Here is a 21,559-nt window from a genome sequence, read left to right as displayed (position 1 = left end):
TCTCACACGTTATGTGAGACAATGTCAACTAACGACGGCATGGCATTCCGTGTTTCCGAAGGTTGCCGACAGTCCCTATAACGCTACGTAATGCCGAAAAATTATACACTGACGCGTCAAAGAAACTGGTATAGCCATGCGTATTCAAATACATAGATATGAAAACAGGCAGAATACGCTGCTGCGGTCGGCAACGCCTGTATAAGACAAGTGTCTAGCGTAGTTGTTAAATCAGTTACTGCTCCTACAGTGGTAGTTTATCAGTATTTAAGTGAGTCTGAACGTCGTGTTGTAGTCGGCGTACGAGCGGTGGGACACAGCATACCCGAGGTAGCGATGAAATTGGGATTTTTCTGTGCGACCATTTCGCGAGTGTACCATGAATACAGGGAGCAAAAGGCTATTTACAATTTGTACAGAAACCAGATGGCAGTTATAAGAGTCGAGGGACATGAAAGGGAAGCAGTGGTTGGGAAGGGAGTAAGACAGGGCTGTAGCCTCTCCCCGATGTTGTTCAATCTGTATATTGAGCAAGCAGTAAAGGAAACAAAAGAAAAATTCGGAGTAGGTATTAAAATTCATGGAGAAGAAATAAAAACTTTGAGGTTCGCCGATGACATTGTAATTCTGTCAGAGACAGCAAAGGACTTGGAAGAGCAGTTGAATGGAATGGACAGTGTCTTGAAAGGAGGATATAAGATGAACATCAACAAAAGCAAAACAAGGATAATGGAATGTAGTCTAATTAAGTCGGGTGATGCTGAGGGAATTAGATTAGGAAATGAGGCACTTAAAGTAGTAAAGGAGTTTTGCTATTTGGGGAGCAAAATAACTGATGATGGTCGAAGTAGAGAGGATATAAAATGTAGGCTGGCAATGGCAAGGAAAGCGTTTCTGAAGAAGAGAAATTTGTTAACATCCAGTATTGATTTAAGTGTCAGGAAGTCATTTCTGAAAGTATTCGTATGGAGTGTAGCCATGTATGGAAGTGAAACATGGACGATAAATAGTTTGGATAAGAAGAGAATAGAAGCTTTCGAAATGTGGTGCTACAGAAGAATGCTGAAGATTAGATGGGTAGATCACATAACTAATGAGGAAGTATTGAATAGGATTGGGGAGAAGAGAAGTTTGTGGCACAACTTGACCAGAAGAAGGGATCGGTTGGTAGGACATGTTCTGAGGCATCAAGGGATCACCAATTTAGTATTGGAGGGCAGCGTGGAGGGTAAATATCGTAGAGGGAGACCAAGAGATGAATACACTAAGCAGATTCAGAAGGATGTAGGTTGCAGTAGGTACTGGGAGATGAAAAAGCTTGCACAGGATAGAGTAGCATGGAGAGCTGCATCAAACCAGTCTCAGGACTGAAGACCACAACAACAACAACCATGAATATCAGGAATCCGGTAAAATATCAATACTCCGACATCGCTGCGGTCGGAAAAAAATCCTGCAAGATCGGGACCAACGACGACTGAAGAGAATCGTTCAAAGTGATAGAAGTGCAACCTTTCCGCAAATTGCTGCAGATTTCAGTGCTGGGACATCATCAAGTGTCAGCGTGCGAACCATTCAACGAAACATCATCGGAAAGGGGTTTTGGAGCCGAAGGCCCACTCGAGTACCCTTGATGACGGCACGCCACAAAGCTTTACGTCTCACCTGTGCCTGTCAACACCGACATTGAACTGTTGATGACTGGAAACATGTTGCCTGGTCGGACAAGTCTCGTTTCAAATTGTATCGAGCAGATGGACGTGTACGGGTATGGAGACAGCCTCATGAATCCATGGAACCTGTATGTCAGCAGGGGACTGTTCAAGCTGGTGGAGGTTCTATACTGCTGTGAGACCCCTGCTACGTCTAGATACGACTGTGACGGATGGCACTTATGTAAGCATGCTGTATGATCACCTGCATCCATTCGTGTCCATTGTGCTTTGCGACGGACGTGGGCAATTTCAACAGGACAGTGCGACACCCCATACGTCCAGAATTGCTACAGAGTGGTCCCAGGAGCAGCACACTTTTGCGTTTAAACACTTCCGCTGGCCACCAAACGTCCTTGACACGAACATTATGGAGCCTATCTGGGATGCCTTGCAACGTACTGTTCAGAAGAGATCTTCACCCCCTCGTACTCTTACGGATTTATGGACAGTCATGCAGAATTCATGGTGTCACTTCCCTCCAGCACTACTTCAGACATTAGTCGAGTCCATGCCACGTCGTGTTGCGGCACTTCTGCGTGTTCGCGGTGGCACTACACGATATTAAGCAGGTGTACCAGTTTTCTTGGCTCTTCAGTGTATCAAGCGCCATAAATCTGATTTTTTTAAATTTGTTGTTCAAAATTACAAACTGATACAACATACAGCTGTTGCTTGGCAGCTCCATCGAGAGATCGATGTTGCACTTTTCGTTGTGATAGAGTACCGCCATGAAAATATGAAATATATTTATTTTAAATAAGCTCACCAAACAAAAAGTCACCTTCTTGTAAGCGCGTACTTCTTGCATTGGGGAGCTATGGATGTTGTACGGCTGGGACCAGGCAGTCACGCGACCCTCCAACACCGTCTTAAGCATGGCAATGAATTTGCGGGTACATGGCAATCAGTTGTATTAATCGACCACAATTTTATTGAACTTGGGAGTGAGGGTGCTTTGGTCGGCTTACTGATAGGTTTTTATCGTGATATTTCACGAGGACAAAAAAAAAAAAAAAAAAAAGAAATGGTTCAAATGGCTCTGAGCACTATGGGACTTAACATCTGTGGTCATCAGTCCCGTAGAACTTAGAACTACTTAAACCTAACTAACCTAAGGACATCACGCACATCCATGCCCGAGGCAGGATTCGAACCTGCGACCGTAGCGGTCACGCGGTTCCAGACTGAAGCGCCTAGAACCGCACGGCCACACCGGCCGGCTCACAAGGACACGCTGAAGCACTTGATAGTATATGTACAACTGAGTTGAAAGCATTGACATTGCGATTCGGTTTCCTTAGTCACCACTGTAAAGTCACCGCTTGTTTCCGCCATCCGCCACGGGAGGCCAAGTGCAATAATATCGTGGCTGAGTTGTATGGCAGCAACGCAGTAAGGTGGGTCGACGTGTTGACGTGAGAGAGTGGCAGCATAGAACTATCGTGTTTGGACATGCCCATGACCACACCGTAAATGAGCTCGCCTGATTTATTGGTTTGTAAACGCGGACTGCCCAACGTGTCTGCGAGGAACTGTGTAACACTGGCAACCACGTAACACGGCGTAGTAATAGTGATCGTAGAAAAAGATCTAGCCGGCAGGGACCGAAGACGAATGCCACGCCTTGTCGATCCCCACCGGTTTCAAACTCCCATCATGAACAGTTTCCGAGCGGATATCGCGAAGGTAACTCGAAAGGGCAACAGCGGTACCTAAAATTCACGTCTTCATTGAGCTAAACAGCACAAAAAATGGACAGTAGCTGACCGAAGACGTGTAGTGTCGTCTGGGAAGGCGCGTTTGAAATAATGCAATTCGCCAAATGCACTGAGGGCACAAAAAGGCATTTAACGAGGAGTGTGTGAGAACATCGATTCCGTTACGATTTTTATGGGCGTTTATGGTATCTTCACTAAGGACCCACTTTTTCAGGTCAACGTGAACATGAAACAGGATTTTTATTTTAACTTTTTCAGTGGCCAAGTGTTTCCCTTTCTTGTTCAACTTCACGACGAGTATCAAATGAAACTATATAGTTCCAGAGACTTTTTCAAGTCACAAACATCTATGATGTATATATGCAGGCTGAAGCGATGAGTGAAAATTTGTACCAAGATCGAATTCTATCCCAGGTGTCCTGCTCACTAGGTAGATGCACTGACCACTGTGCTACCCTTGCACAATGGCTTTGCACAGCTGCACGGAATACCCTAGCAACCTCCTTCCCCAATCAAAATTCCCATTCACGCCTTAGCCCTCTGGGTATTCCCGTTTAGTTTGGTGCTGAGGTGCTGTTGCAATAGAGTTTGAGAGCCTCTGCAAAGCTGTTTCCGTTTATGCGGAATACCCGAGTGGGCTGAAGCGTGAATAGTAATTTTTAGTGACGCGCTAGTTGTTCAGAACGACTGTACAAGGGTGGCAAAGTTTGTTTTGTTTTAGGGCGCAAAAACAACTGGGGTCATACGCGCACGGTGGCATTGTGGTTACCGCATCTGGCTAGTGTGAAAGAGATCCGGGTCCGAACCCGGTATGTTGTTTGTTATACAGGGTATCCAGCTAAGGAGTCGTTAAATTGAAAAATATCTCGGAAACTAATATCGATAGAAGAGTTCAACAAACGGCATGTCTATTGCGAAAGCTGTAAGAATTTTATACAGAAGTTTCGAAGTAGTTCTGAAAGCTGCTTACAGATGGCACTGTACGCTGTGCTCGTACATTGTCAGCGTGCATAATTAAACTCGTCCTCTACTAGCAGTCTTAGCAATCACATCACAATATTTTCCAAATGTCCACCACTCGCAGTACGGAGGTGGCGCAACGAATAATCAAATTTGCCATCACATCTTCTAATGTCTCAACGGAAATGGATTCAGATGACATTCGGATTGCCGGTTGAAGCTTCTCCAGCGTGCAGGGATGATTCCGGTATACGATGTCTTTCAATCTGCCACACAAAGAAGGTTCCAAGGAGTCAGGTCTGGCGAATTCGGAAGCCAGTCCATCCCTGCGCCAGTAAATCCAACCCTATGACTCTGTTCCCAAAGTATTCACCAACACCTGTTATGTGCGATGTGGTCTGGCCCCATCTTGCATGAACCACTCGGTGCCTCGTCAGTCATCCAGAGCTAGCTGAGTGGCGACAAACTATTCCAGAATTACAGCGTAACATCCACTAATGATCGTTTCTCGCATGAAAAATGGCCAAAAATGCCTCTGGTGCATACCTCAGCCCAGATAGTAACTTTGAGAGAATACGGTGGTTTACAAGAACTTGAAGCCATTTTGACTATTTTTCGACAGTGACTGTCTCAAGAAATATGTAATGGTTTTTGATTACCGCTACCAGTCACAAAATTTTTTAACTAATGTATTACTTATTTATTGTGCCACATGTTTCGAGGGACTACCTCATCATAAGGTTGTATGGCATAACAAAAACAATTTCACAATAAGATATACACATGTTAAACAGTCTTTTCATAAACGCTGTGATTGTCCTGTGGAAGAAGAGAAAACCTAGTAAGAGTCGATGTCACTTTGTAATACAAAGTGACATCGCCTCTTACTAGGTTTTCTCTTCTTCCACCGAACTTCCGCGGAACACCATTGCATGATCAGAACGTTGGGATCTGGTGTTCAGTGTCTGCATGCCGCATTGTTGGTCCCATCTTCTTTCATCAGACAGTAACTTCAGCGCGTTACATTGACAACGTTTTGAAACCATTTGTGGCAGCATTAACGGAGAAGGAAAAGACCTACCCGTGTAGCCGCCGGACCTTGGAGCACATGTACACGATCTTCACAACCGACAGAGCTGTTAGCAGAGGACAGTCTGGTCGCGGCCCTAGCTGGCCATCCAGGTCACCTGATCTGTTACTCAGTGTGGGGAGCCCTCAACTCTAAGCTGCATCGCAACAACCCTCATAGTCTTCAAGAACTGCAGCAGAACATTTCGTATGAGACTGTAGGAATTCCAGCAGTTCAGTCTCGATCCGCCTTCAGCAACTTACTGATCAGAGCGTAGATGTGCTAACAGATGAGTGGTGGTCACTTTCAACATCTGCTAAAGCCAGATTATTACTGTATTTCCTTACTTCTGCTGTGTTTCTTTGTACCTTGGATGTCTGTTCTACGGGACTCTTTTGTTTGCCCCACCCTGCATTAAAACTTTCTTCGTGCTTCTCAATATTTATGACATCATATGTATTGGACTATGTGTGATACCATGATATAATTTTGTACATACATTTAGTGGCACATGTGGGTACTGTCTACAAAATTTATTGTGAATATAGTTGGTAGCGCGTAAGTAAGAAAGGTAAACGTCCTGCATGATGCGGCAGTTTTCCACTCATCTGATTGTTTATGATGCCAGGTTCCTACGCCCACAGCAATATTTGCTTGACAGTGAGGGATATGTGTACCAACTTCAGTTGAAATCTGTCTAGTGGTTTAGGAGGAGACGTGGAACACACACACACACATCCATTTTTATGACTTGTATGGATGCTTACCAATGGGCTGCGTCTCAAACACCACGAGAACTGAGGAACGCTCATGAGTTCTGTGCTCTGAATAAGAGTCGGGACCGATTATTGAGGGATTAATGTATAACGTGTGGTTGTGATATTATAGCATAATAGCATAGCACATCGAGTTTTCCAGATCATATTTATTATGCTTAAATACCGAGCTAAGTGGCGCTGGAGTAGCGTGCTGGACGGGCTTTTGGGAGGTACAGGGTCAACCAGATGTAGGTTTCCCATGGTATCCTTCAAACGAATAAGGCAAATGGCGGAATGGTTATTGTGAAAAGTGTAGTGCCTTTCTATCGTTCCACAGCCCTAACTGGCGCACCGTCTCTAATGAACTTGTGATCGGGAGAACTTTGAACTCAAATCTCCCTTCATTTCACTAGACTTTGTTTTTCAGCAGCTTTTACGTGAGACCTTTTTTGTACAAGTATCTCCCCTATAGACATTATACTGTGACAGAGTCCGTAATATAAATCTTTCATAATAGACCATTATCATCATTAATATAAATTAGTGACACGAAACGACTGTCGTCGTATTCACTTGTGGTAACAAACGTTTTGATTCCTCACCAAGTTACGACTGCAAGAATATTCGTGTTACGGTAGTACAATGTGTGTATTTTCAATGGTCTATATATTTAGATGCAATGTTCCTTCGGAGATAGATACATGGATGTCTGAAGGAATGTAGCATCGAAATATACGGTCACTGTAAAATACAAACACTGCACTACTGTATTTTATGCCAAAGCAAGGCAACCTGTCTAGAAAAATAATGTTTCTCCCTACGCTGGAATCACACGATTTGTGTGCGAGCTCTATCTAATGTAGACACCAGGATACATTAAAATTTGAGTTGGTCGTGGAAACGTGCTGGGCCAGCCGAAGTGGCTATGGCGACCGGTCGCGACAAGTGGAAAATCCGGTTTAGAATCCCGGTCCGGCACAAATTTTCATATGATGCAAGTAAATTTTACAGCTGTTGTATAATCGTATTCGCACTTTGCGAATGCATTTCATAATATACGATTTGTGTTGACTGCGAAATGGACCAATGCTTACCGCGCGAAACTGACCAATGCTGGTGACACGAGACTTATGTTTCTGAGGAGTACGCTTAAAATACGTATACTTATATTTACTTACCCGGCGTTTATCGGCCCTGTAGACCACGGGTGGGTAACAGACGGCCGGCGGGCTGAATTCCGCCCGCGATTGGTTTCAATACGGCTCGCGGAAGAATTTCCTGACAGAAACATCGAGATGCTGCAGAATTTTTCGACGAAAGTTTATAAGAGAGCCATCGTATGTAAATACGATCCACAGGTCAGCAAACATTGCCCATGATTATAGACTACGCGCTGCGTCAACAGTCATTCTCCACCACATTATGTCTGTTGCTGTTTCCTACAAATTGATTACATGTAGAGCTTCCACATCTCTCTTTACTCCGTCTTCCCTTCTGCTTCTTGCCCTACCCTTAGGCTCTTTTGTTTAATGTGGGTAGTGGGAGCTTACTTCCGAAGTCGTGTCTTTAGTATACGGATTGCGTGACCTGCCCATTGGAGTCGTCTGCTTTTGATATTGTAAAACGTTGGGCTGCATCATGCTCTGATAAGTTTCATTATTCTTTTTTTTTTCCTTCGATTGTCTCCGTCTCACATCTTGCCTCAGATTCTGCCCATCGCCTGTATTTCGAACGTTAGAAGCTTTGCTTCTCCCTTTTAGTTAGCCTCCTGCTTTCTGAACCACACAGGACAAGAGGGTGTATATTTGCGTTGTAGATCTTCATTTTCGCAGCGTGTGGTATGGCTTTAGACTTTTATTATCTCTGAGGGCATACAGACATTTGGAGAGAGAGCAGAAAAATCTTTCATTTACATCTATGGGTGTTTTGTTATAACAGCTGCTCCAACTGATCAACAGACTGACACGTCTCCGTCAACCGTGAAGTGCTCTTGTTCATATTCAGATCCGTCTACTTGCACCTGTTCTTTCTTTATTGGTGAACAGTTCTGTTTTGCTCACTACTGAGCCAATTCTTTCACACGTCTCCCTAGGATCGTGTTCGCTCTCGCTCACTAACGCTATGTCGTCTGCTTAACCAAATATCTGAAACCTGCCGCTTTCCTTTCATAACCCATTACGTTCTTTAAGTTTGCTCTCCCTTACGACTTTCTCAACTGTGAGATTAAACAGTACGCATGACAAAGCATTTCCACTTCTTATGGGGAAAGGTTGTGAGTATGCTCTTCCAGTTCTTACTATCGCTCTTGATTCACTCATACGTACTGTGACATTACGTGGCATTCGAAGCACTGTCAAGGTTTTATACAGTATAGCTTGATGGCTACTCTGGTAAGCTCTTTGAAAATCTATGAACAGTACCAGGATTTTGTTCTTTTCCAGTATTTCTCATGAATTTGACTAAGAGCAAACGTATTGTCAGTAGTTAAACGGTTTAGACGGAATCTAGTCTGATACACCATGATGTTTTCTGCAAATTGTTTTAGTTTCTCTAGAATAATTGTAGAAATAATCTTGCATGCCACGTCAAGTAAACTGATTCCTCGGTAATTAGAGCAATCCATCTTGTTTCCTTTCCACTGTCTGAAGAAAAAAAAAGAAAAAGAAGTTAAGCACTCACAAAGGGCCGGACGCTGTGGCCAAGCGGTTCTAGGCGCTTCAGTCCGGAACCGCGCTGCTGCTACGGTCGCAGGTTCGAATCCTGCCTCGGGCATGGATGTGTGTGATGTCCTTAGGTTAGTTAGGTTTCAGTAGTTCTAAGTCTAGGGGACTGATGACCTCAGATGTTAAGTCCCATAGCGCTTAGAGCCATTTCAACCCACAATGGGAGGACGACACGAAATGTAACTTTGCGGGCTTAGTTATTTCAGTGGTTGCAAAATCACTGCATCACAAATGTTGTCACTGTACAGCGAAGGGTGAGCTGTGAAACACATGTACCTGCACCAGCATTATACGCTTTCTGCTGTCAGATCTGCCACAGTTCGTCGCGTATGCTGCCTTACTAGAGAGTGAGCAAGCTTTCGACCTCCGCTTTCTGTGATGCAGCGTAGATGTCAAACACCTTGTCCCGTACTCGTGGTCTGACCGCCCTTCAACCTATCTCCGTAGATGCCCCCGACAGTAACACGCTAACAAGCGATCTCTTTCGCCGTTTCTGAGGTTATCGTTTCCAAGCGGTGGACCATGACAAACAGTTCTTTGTCAGAATTAATTGTCAGTAGATTTTCCGATTTGCAGCACGTATCATAACGATTCTTCGTTCGTCTCTGCTCCGAGTATATACGCTGATAAGTCACGTTAATATGACCTCCTGTCAAAAGCCTGAATAACCACATTTTGCAGCGCGGACCGCTGTGGGACATGCAGGAAGATGGTCAACGAGGTTCTGGAAGGTACCGGCAGATTTTTGATTGGGTTCAAATAAAACTATTTTTTGTCTTTTTATTTGGGTCCCGTACCTTCGTCGATAAAAACATAACTCTTATAGGTTCGCCTTGTCCATCTATCTGTCTGTCCGATTGTTAAGACCCCATTTTCTCAGAAACAGTTTGACGCTTCAAGTTAAAATTAATGTCACATACTAAGGTCTACGGTCCACTGGCGGTGCAAAAATTTGAGGGTTCTAAGTCAATTAAGTTAAAAGATACGGTCTTTTATGTCACATGTTTTGATTCTCGCAAACTCACTCATCAAAACTATTGCCCAGAATAATGAAATTTGGCAAGAAGTTAGGTTTCTCGGTACAAATAAAGGAAAAACATTCAAAAACTGTTAACTTGTAATTATACCACACAAAAATATGTCCTTTTTCGTTTGTTATCCGACAGCAAATTTAAAATTCTTGAAGGCTTGAAATTCCCGGTAAATATCATCCCACTATCAGTATCGACGAGATTCTCGATTCCCGGGATCGATCAGCTGTCTATATACAGGGTGACAGTTATTTAAATATATGAAATAAAATCATCATAAATTCTGAACGGTTTGCATTAGGACGTTCAAACTGCATGGTTGGCCATGGGGCATGACGGGAATTAGTATGCACGTGCATGGTTTGATATAGCGACGAAGCTTACTTTCATTTGAATGGGTTCGTCAATAACCAAAATTCGCTCATTTGTGGGACTGAGAATCTACATTTCGCGATTGAGATTTCTCTTCACCCTCAACAGGTGACTGTGTGGTGCGCAATGTCCAGTCACGGAATAATCGGTGCGATATTCCTTGGTGGGAGTAAGACTACTGAACGGTACGTGAAGGTTTGGGAAGATGATTTCATGCCCATTATCCAAAGTGATCCTCATTTCGACAAGATGCGGTTCATGCAAGACGGAGCTCGACCCCATCGAAGTAGGAGGGTGTTTAAAGTCCTGAAGGAGCACTTGGTGACCGCATTATGGCTCTGTTGTACAAAGAGGTCGCTGGAATGGGCCTCGATTGGCCGCCGTATTCTCCGGATCTGAACAAATGCTACTTCTTTTTATGTGGCTATATTAAAGATAGTGTGTACAGCAATAACCCCAAAACCATTGCTGAGCTGAAATCAGCCTTTCAGGAGGTCATCGACATCATCGAAGTTTCGACACTTCAGCGGGTCATGCAAAATTTCGCTATTCGTCTGCACCATATCGTCGCCACTGATGGCAGGTATATCGAACATGTAATGACCTAAAATCGAATATCTGTACTGACGTTTACTTGTTGAATAAAGAGTGTGCACGGCGTAGTTTATATTTATTTTATGTCTTTTTCATGTAATTCAATAATTGTCAGCATGTACATAATTAAGTTCGTTTTGAGTCCTCAGAGTACAAGTCCCTCTCTCACCTGGCCAGTTTCTACAGCAAACTCAATAAAATACGGAAATCAATTCTTCTTCACTACACTGTAAATAATTTCTTCACACTAGCTGCATGCCAGGCTTTCCACTTCCACTCCCCAACCGGCCTATTCCATATTAAACTGCACATTCAGATTATCTTGTAGCTTTACGACGTATTTATGCGCGGACACATTATATTACGCTGTTCATTACTCGTGCGCTAGCAGCGAAATTTTCTCGCTTATTGTGAACACTCAGCGCTACATTTTTTGCATACTAAATGAATATCACAATTAGGTCCTCTGGTATTTATTAATCAAATCCGCATACGTTACGAACTCATTTGCCGGAAACTGCACTGAATGGAGCTCGTTGGGCACAGAGCGCGACAAAAACTGGCCTCTCGGCATTCATACAGAGGACGAATCCTCTCTCTCTCTCTCTCTCTCTCTCTCTCTCTCTCTCTCTCTCTCTCTGCCCGCAATTGTGCTTACGGAATTTTAATTTTAATTTAATTTTTATTATTATTATTTTTAGGAGAATGTATGTAGTCCTCGAGAAATTTCTGCCTCTGCTCCAGATCCTCTCAACTCTTTTACTTAGATACTGCGACAAATTACCAAGTTCCGATCCTTATTCGGTCCCTAGCTTAAAATCTGTGTACTGCTCACTCGATACTAAAAATGAGGGAACTCGAAGGCAATATGGATTTATGATGGCAACTGATATTAATGAGTTAATTACACTGTTTACGTACTACTGACTACTATTAGTCATTCATTCAGTGTATTACATAATAATCGAATCCGGCCATCTCAGATATTCTCGAATGTAAAAGCCGACATGTGCGAATATTTTATTATTATTTTTTTTCTTTCTTTCTTCTCTAATCAAGTGAAGAGGATGGGCCATTGCAGAACTCTCGGTTGTCTTCAGCCAATCCAAAGAGGGCTGGGAGTATGTTGCAGTTTTAGCTTTGGAGTTCTTCGACTGAGGTTGGTTCGGCACTGTGTACTAAATTGTGTAATTAATTCTATATACCACCGACGTTCATTCTGACGATTAGAAACATTTTTCTGCAACTATGTCAATTCTTTCGCAGTAAACTGTCTTCAAAACAGATTAATGATACTATAACACTAATGCTTCCTTTGGTTTAATGAAAATACTGATTTTATAGCTTCCCGTTTAATTTTTGACTTGTCAGATCCCACTCACAATCAGTGTTTGCAAATTATAGCTTTATTCAAAGCTCGTCAGTCCGTCGAATTTTTTGGACCAGCACGCAGGCCGCACTAAATAATCTGACATGTACAGCCAATTGCACTCAATACCTGCCACTGACTTTGCAACATATTTGCTATTTCAGTTCTGGTGTGAACTGAAGTGCTCCATACATTTCACATTCATCATTTGTCGACGTAAACCTGTACACAGTTCTCGATAACACTTAATATCCAGCGGAGGAACACATCCATTCAATAAGTTTATAACAACTCAAAATCTAATGTAATAACGTCGCTGAATAACATGGATAGTACAGTGTTGTATAACATCTCGTCACTATTCCCAATGCAGAAATGTACACTGAAACTGCAAAAAGTAATGCTTTACTTCAGATCAATAAATAAAATAAAATAGAAAAAGTTGTTACACGTAACAAGGCGTCAAAGAATGTGGTAACTACTGCAGAATAAACTGCATTTTCGCAAACTGTTCCCATGTGACGCGTGATAAAACCGTTAGCCTCGCATTTAACAGACATGATTGTCAATCAAGCACAAATTTACGCTTTGTTTTTTAGCAGCAACGACCTCGGAATGTTCTCTGGTGTCGCTGAGCAGGATTCTGTGACAGGAAATTCAGGGAATCTGCTATAATGTGCGTTATAATAATAATAATAATAATAATAATAATAATAATAATAATAATAATAACAACACAAGACAAATTGCCTATTGTGACAACCCATGGGAAAATCATACAAGTACCACATTTTAAATACCTGGGAGAAATCATTCAGCCATCAGGGATCAACCTAAAGGCCAATGAGGAAAGAATAAAAAAATTACAGAAAGCATATAAACTCACGTGGAACTATTATAACAAAAAGTCCATATCCATTAACGCAAAATTGAGGCACTACAACACTGTCGTACTTCCGGAGGCACTGTATGCATCTGAAACAACACAAATAGGTGGGCAAACTAAAATCAAAGAAATAGAGAAACAAGAAAGGAAAATTCTCAGGAAAATTTTTGGCCCGATACAAGAGCAAGGAATCTGGAAGAAGAGACCAACATCAGAATTATATAAATACACAGACAAGATTACAGATACAGTAAGGAAAAGAAGAATGCAGTTCTACGGACATATCCACAGGATGAATGAAAACAGAATTTCAAAGCGAATTCTTAAAGTCATCAACTCAGGCAGGGGAAAAACAAAATGGATAAAAGAAGTTGAAGAGGACCTCAGACAAGCACAAATAACAGTAAACGATGCAGAAAACAGAACTGAATTCAGGAACATCATCAAAAAACATAAATTTGACACCACAACACAGAAGAGACCAGGATGCAAATGGACAGCGGAGCGAAAGAAACAACACAGTGAACACATGAAGAAAATTTGGGCTCAGAAAAAACACAAACAATCATCATAAAGGAATTCAAGTTCAAACGCTCTCTTAAATGGGAATAATCGAAAATAATAATAATAATAATAATGTTCTGGAAAGCACGGACATAAATTAAATAAAAAGCTGAGTGATTAAAAAAATGATTACGATGTTGAAAATGGGCTTGTACTATAGGAGTTGTATTTCTTTCTTTTAGCAGATGCTTGGAAACTACGGTAAAGAATGGTGACCGATGTCCCAAGAGGCCTGAAAGTGGGGCAGATAAAAATAACGGTTTATGGATGTTGAACGACGTTTTCTGCATCATGGTTGGTTATTTAATACCGACTGTCATTTAGAAAGAACCATTAGATTTTAATCAAGCAATAGCGATAAGCACACTTTAAAAGTGTGTTTAGCACAATGGGTCACTAGCAAGTCACAGTCTATGAGAAGAGTTTAATTCAAATTCGAAAATAAAATCTGTACTGACGGAACTTGGGAAACAAATTGATTCGAAATGTGTTTGTAGCCTGAAGATTACGTACACTGATGAGCCAAAATTTTATGACCGCCTTCTACGGCGAGACCGAATGCCGTCTAATGGGGCATTGTGGAAACGTGAATTGAGACAAAAAAATTACACTGTCCAGATACATTATCGTGATCACCGCATATGTGCGACGTTAACATGAAAAACTCACTCACAGACGGCAGGTGGCAGCACTAGCAGTGGAGGGTATATAAAGCGTGTCCGGGGGACGCAGAAAACAGAGCAGTAGTTGTCGTAAAGCGGAGTTCAAATGGCTCTGAGCACTATGGGACTTAACATCTGAGGTCATCAGTCCCCTAGAACTTAGAACTAAACTAAACCTAACTAACCTAAGGACATCACACACATCCATGCCCGAGGCAGGATTCGAACCTGTAACCGTAGCAGTCGCGCTGTTTCGGACTGAAGCGCCCTAGAACCGCTCGGTCACAGCGGCCGGCTGCGGAAGCGGAGTGATTTATCCGATGTCCCAAAGGGCATGATCAGTGGCTTTCGAGACAAGGGTCGAAACATTTACGAAATGGCTAAGTTTGTAAACTGTACGTATGCCGCAATGGGTAAAATATACCGTACAAGGCAAAATGGTGCTATCCAAAACGGTCGCCGATGCAACTGTGATGCACCACGGGCCATAAATGACAGAGGTTAACAACGGCTGTGGAGACATTTATGGGCGAATAAATGTGCAACTGTTGAGCAGCTGACCGTCCAGATGAACCAAGGAAGTACCAGCAGCGTCTCCCCAACGACCGTTCAGCGAACGTTGCTGCGTATATAGGCATCAGCAGCACGCACCTGGTTCATGCACCCGTGCTGCTCATCGGAGACAAAGGCTGGAATTTTCACGCCAGTACCGCAGCTGAACGACCACTGAGGGGCGACAGGTGGCCCTTTTCCGACACATCACGTTTTATGCTCCATCAGATAGATGGCCGCTGACGTGTTCGGCGTGAAACGTCTGAAAGCGACCACCTTGCAAAATAGTCAGAAGGGTCCAGGTCAGAGGGCATTGCCTGGGTGATCTGGTCATTATGAAAGGCATAGTGGGTCACTAAATGTATACATCTATCCCCGGGAATCTTGTCCACCCCTACATGCAGTACATGGCATCTACCAGCAGGGAAATACACTAATGGCCATTAAAATTGCTACACCACGAAGATGACGTGTTACAGACGCGAAATTTAACCGACAGGAAGAACATGCTGTGATATGCAAATGATTAGCTTTTCAGACCATTCAATCAAGGTTGGCGCCGGTGGCGACACCTACAATGTGCTGACATGAGGAAAGTTTCCGACCAATTTCTCATACACAAACAGCAGTTGACCGGCGTTGCCTGGTGAAACGTTGTTGTGATGCCTCGTGTAAGGAGGAGAAATGCGTACCATCACGTTTCCGACTTTGATAAAGATCAGATTGTTGCCTATCGCCATTGCGGTTTATCGTATCGCGACATTGCTGCTCGCGTTGGTCGAGATCCAATGACTGTAAGCAGAATATGGAGAGTAATACGGAATGCCGTTCTGGATCCCAACGGCCTCGTATCACTAGCAGTCGAGATGACAGGCATCTTATCCGCATGGCTGTGCAGGCACGTCTCGATCCCTGAGGCAACAGATGGGGACGCTTGCAAGACAACAGCCATCTGCACGAACAGTTCGACGACGTTTGCATCAGCATGGACTATCATCTCGGAGACCATGGCTCCGGTTACCCTTGACGCTGCATCACAGACAGGAGCGCCTGCGATGGTGTACTCAACGACGAACCTGGGTGCACGAATGGCAAAACGTCATTTTTTCGGATGAATCCAGGTTCTGTATACAGCATCATGATGGTCGCATCCGTGTTTGGCGACATCGCGGTGAACGCACATTGCAAGCGTGTATTCGACATCGCCATACTGGTGTATCACCGGCGTGGATGGTATGGAGTGCCGTTGTTTACACGTCTCGGTCACCTCTTGTTCGCATTGACGCACTTTGAACAGTGGACGTTACATTTCAGATGTATTACAACCCGTGGCTCTACCCTTCATTCGATCCCTGCGAATCCCTACATTTCAGCAGGATAATGCACGACCGCATGTTGCAGGTACTGTAAGGGCATACATAAAATGTTGGACTGCCGCCCTGGCTAGCACATTCTCCAGATCTCTCACCAATTGAAAAGGTCTGGTCAATGGTGGCCGAGCAACTGTCTCGTCACAATACGCCAGGCACTACTCTTGATGAACTGTGGTATCGTGTTGAAGCTGCTTGCGCAGCTGTACCTGTACACGCCAGCCAAGCTCTGTTTGACTCAATGCGTAGGCTTATCAAGGCCGTTATTACGGCCAGAGGTGGTTGTGCTGGTACTGATTTCTCAGGATCTATGTACCCAAATTGCGTGAAAATGTAATCACATGTCAGTTATAGTATAATATATTTGTCCAATGAATACCCGTTTATCATCTGCATTTCTTCTTGGTGTAGCAATTTTAATGGCCAGTAGTGTATGTATCTATCAAATGGTTCAAATTGCTCTAATCTATCCTCGGGCATAATGTCCACATTTCATCTACTAGCAGGGATATAAAACGTATCACAGAGCTCACAGTGTACATACGTGATTCGGAAGGCTCAAGAATGAGTTCACCGTACTCCCATGGCCACCAAACTCTTAGTAGCTTCTCAATCGGCCTCACAAGGGCTGAGGGCACCCCGCTTGCCAACAGCGCCCGGCAGACCTGGACTGTCAGCCATACAATTGCTAGCCAAGCCCGACAGCGTTTATCTTTGGTGTTCTGACGGGGACCGATGTTTCCACTTCAGTAAGCCTGTTGGCTGTCATTGGATACTACACTTTAGAGTTTTTGAAACTTTAACATTTAGGACATTTCAAGCAATTCGCCAATCTTATTAGGATTGTTGTTGTTGTTGTTGTGGTCTTCAGTCCTCAGACTGGTTTGAAGCAGCACTCCATGCTACTCTATCCTGTACAATTTTCTACATCTCCCAGTACCTACTGCAACCTACATCCTTCTGAATCTGATTAGTGTATTCATCTCTTGGTCTCCCTCTACAATTTTTACCCTCCACGCTGCCGTCCAATACTAAATTGGTGATCCTTTGATGCCTCAGAACATGTCCTACCAACCGATCCCTTCTTCTAGTCAAGTTGTGCCACAAACGTCTCTTCTCCCCAGTCTTATTCAATACCACCTCATTAGTTATGTGATCTACCCATCTAATCTTCAGCATTCTTCTGTAGCACCACATTTCGAAAGCTTCTATTCTCTTGTTGTCCAAACTATTTATCGTCCATGTTTCACTTCCATACATGCCTACACTCCATACAAATACTTTCAGAAACGACTTCCTGACATTTAAATCTATACTCGATGTTAACAAATTTCTCTTCTTCAGAAACGCTTTCCTTGCCATTGCCAGTCTACATTTTATATCCTCTCTACTTCGACCATCATCAGTTATTTTGCTCCCCAAATAGCAAAACTCCTTTAATACTTCAAGTGTCTCATTTCCTAATCTAATTGCCTCAGCATCACACTGACTGAATTCGACTACATTCCATTATCCTCGTTTTGCTTTTGTTGATATTCATCTTACATCCTCCTTTCAAGACACTGTCCATTCCATTCAACTGGTCTTCCAAGTCCTTAGCTGTCTCTGACGGAATTACAATGTCATCAGCAAACCTCAAAATTTTTATTTCTTATCCATGGATTTTAATACCTACTCCGAACTTTTCTTATGTTTCCTTTACTGCTTGCTCAATATACAGATTGAATAACATCGGGGATAGGCTACAGCCCTGTCTCACTCCCTTCCCAACCACTGCTTCCCTTTCATGTCCTTCGACTCTTTATAACTGCCATCTGGTTTCTGTACAAATTGTAAATAGCCTTTCGCTCCCCGTATTTTACCCCTGCCACCTTTAGAATTCGAAAGAGAGTATTTCAGTCAACATTGTTAAAAGCTTTCTCTTAATTCTACAAATGCTAGAAACTTAGATTTGCTTTTCCTTAATCTTTCTTCTAAGATAAATCTTAGAGTCAGTATTGCCTCACGTCTTCCAATGTATCTACGGAATCCAAGCTGATCTTCCCCGAGGTCAGCTTCTACCAGTTTTTCCATTCGCCTGTAAAGAATTTGCTTTAGTATTTTGCAGCTGTGACTTATTAAACTGATAGTTCGGTAATTTTCACATCTGTCAACAGCTGCTTTCTTTGGGATTGGAATTATTATATTCTTCTTGAAGTCTGAGGGTATTTCGTCTGTGTCATACATCTTGCTATCCAGATGGTTGAGTTTTCTAAGGATTGGCTTTCCCAAGGCTGTTAGCAGTTCTAATGGAATGTTGTCTACCTCCGGGGCCTTGTTTCGACTCAGGTCTTTCAGTGCTCTTATTAGGATCTGAATTAATATTTGGGTAGCTGCTTTCAGATAACTGCTTTCAGATAGTACTACAACTGTACATATTATAAACGAAATTCCTCGCCGCATTTTTCTGTCTAAATGTGGAGGATAACCTCAGAGACTACTGTAGGGATTTTGATAAGATTTTCACTAGCAGACTGATTCACGAAGAAGGTTTTTGTATACAGTTTATTACTTCTACGCTAGACACATCGTGCGGCCATCGTGCCTGCGAAATCAGGGTGGGTCGGTAATTATCTATAACTGCGTCGACCGCGAAAAATCTGAGATTACTGTTAATATTTCTGTCGGTTAATTAATAAATAACATGGACAGCAGTGGTTCCCACACACATTTGTGTGGCTTTACTTTTGTATCTATCGATGACTCTCTGTCCAAGATAACTTATTGCGTTCTTCCCTGCCAAGTAATCTTCGATCCTGTCACAAATTTCTTTAGATAGTCCATATAATCTTGATTTCCTTAATGAATCTTGTTTTGGTACTACGTCGGATATTTTTGCACAATAATTGTGACGTCATTAATATATGCAACAAATTGATAAATTGAAATGATTTGGAGAAACAACGACAACGAAAATCGCTCCTAACAGACTGGTGGCTGCGGTAGGACACTAGCAATTTCTCATCTGTCTGGTGCTGAAATAAAATGTGCACAGCGAGACGATGTGACGTGCACAGGATCCGCATTCTGAAGGAGGGCTGATGTATATTTATTTTAATGACCCGTCGACATCGAGGTCATAAGAGTCGGAGCACAACCTCTGATAGTTTCAAGGATTGGGAAGGAAATCGGCCGTGCCCTTTGAAAGGAAACATCCCCTCATTTACTTGGAGCGTTTTAGGGATATCACGGAAAACACAAATCAGGATGGCCGGACACGGGTTTGAACCGTCGTCCTACCGAACGCGAGTCCATTGTTCTAACCACTGCGGCAGAGTGTGACAAAAAGTGAAACGTCCCTTTTTAAAAATTATACATGAATGTGCTTAAACTGTCACACAATATTTTTAGCGCAACGCAATCTGACATTCAATAATTCCTACAAAAGAGTGGCCCTGACTAACATTAACCTATACCTTTCACAAATCACTTACCTCACAAAATTCTTTGTTACTCGAACTACTGCAATATAGCGAGCGCCACTACTGCCAGCTAAATAAAAGATTCTAACTACTGAGGGCACTAACTACTGATAGGCATAGTTAGCAAATGAAAGATTTTTATAGAGAACAAATGATGTATTTACCTTAATTGTCATAATATATATAGCAGTTCATGACATCCAGTGTTACAAATTTCAAAACTCCGCCATCTCGCTCTCCACATCCACAACTGCTGGCGGCTCACCTCCAACTGCGCAACGCTACGCGCTGTTCACATCCAGCTGCCCAACGCTACAATGGCAGACAACAATGCAAACTAGCCACAGACTGCACACAGCACAGCCAGTGATTTTCATACAGAGCGCTACGTAACTGTGCCAATACGAAAACATAAACAGCCTACTTACATAGCCCCCATGCTCCCCACAACAAATTTTACAAATTGTTTTGGGCACTGGCCAATACAGATTTGATAAAATTTTTCATAATTACAATAACAAAGATATCAAATGCACACACTTATTGATACAATGTTGGTCAAAAGCTAAAATTTTCTCACAGTCCATAAAGAGAGTCCTGATCATTCATCACAGTAAAATAGCAGTGTTTTTCTCAATGTCTGAGCAGTAAAAGAAAATGCACACGGAAGTAGTGCATTTCCATGCAGTCTTGAAGAAGTAGTGCTGTCCTTCCAACGGAAACACAGTGCTGACTCTTGACATGCAGACAGGTAATGAGCCACAACAGAGCAAACCCACAGCTGCGTCATTCCAAGATTTGTAGAATACTGGTAAGTAGGTCATCATAGAGCAGACTCACTGTAGTCCTAGTAGAGATTATGGTATTGGTGGGCCACCAGAGGTGCAGACCCACTATAGTCCTGGTAGAGACGGCCAGCAGCCATCTGTTGCGACTGTGCAGGTGCACAATCACCATCGTAGAGTCTTGCGGACAATATAGCAAGTCCATAAACCACCACTTGTGCACTCACAAAGTTTTTTTTGGAATTGTCCTTAGAACCATCAATGCTGTTAACCACTCCCTTGCTGAATTATTAACACACGTGCAAACACTAACAGTCCCTACTTCTCACATATTGTCCATATACTATGACCAATAGAAACGTGTGCAGTGAAATGTAACTTACAAGTTACTTAGTTTGATGAAATGGTGTCAATTACAATTTTATAACACAAGAATACAATAACAAAGGTACAAAATTCATCATTAAAGAACATAACAATACAGATAACATTTGTAGTACAGGCTTTACAAAAAATCGAAATAACATGTATGTCAGTGTTACAGGAATTATGACATGAGTACATACATAAAAGATCAGAATAACTTTCGAAACATCAACTTCACACATGAGCATTGAAACAGAACAGAATACATAATGTCTAAACATCTTTACAAAGAGAATAACATATTATCAGAAAAATTCTACTACGTAACTCTTATTAGCTAAACACATAAAGACAGGAAAAACACAAATATACAAGAGTGCACAAACACACAGGAGAATAATACAGGGTTTGTTTTCAGTGTAACATTTGGTACTGCAGTATTTTGCAAACAAAACCTTTTTTTTTCTTGGAGATCTCCCTTCGTTCATCATTAGTCCCTAAAAGTCCTATCTATACCTGATTTCTGTACTTTTTTCGTATAACTTTTCAATGCATTTCTTCCAATACATCGCAACTCATTGTCTTATATAGCCTACCCCATCTT

Source organism: Schistocerca serialis, chromosome 4, assembly GCF_023864345.2.
Source record: "Schistocerca serialis cubense isolate TAMUIC-IGC-003099 chromosome 4, iqSchSeri2.2, whole genome shotgun sequence".
Classification (NCBI taxonomy): domain Eukaryota; kingdom Metazoa; phylum Arthropoda; class Insecta; order Orthoptera; family Acrididae; genus Schistocerca; species Schistocerca serialis.
The sequence above is the reverse complement of the archived record's forward strand: the minus strand, read 5'-3'. Positions refer to the sequence as shown.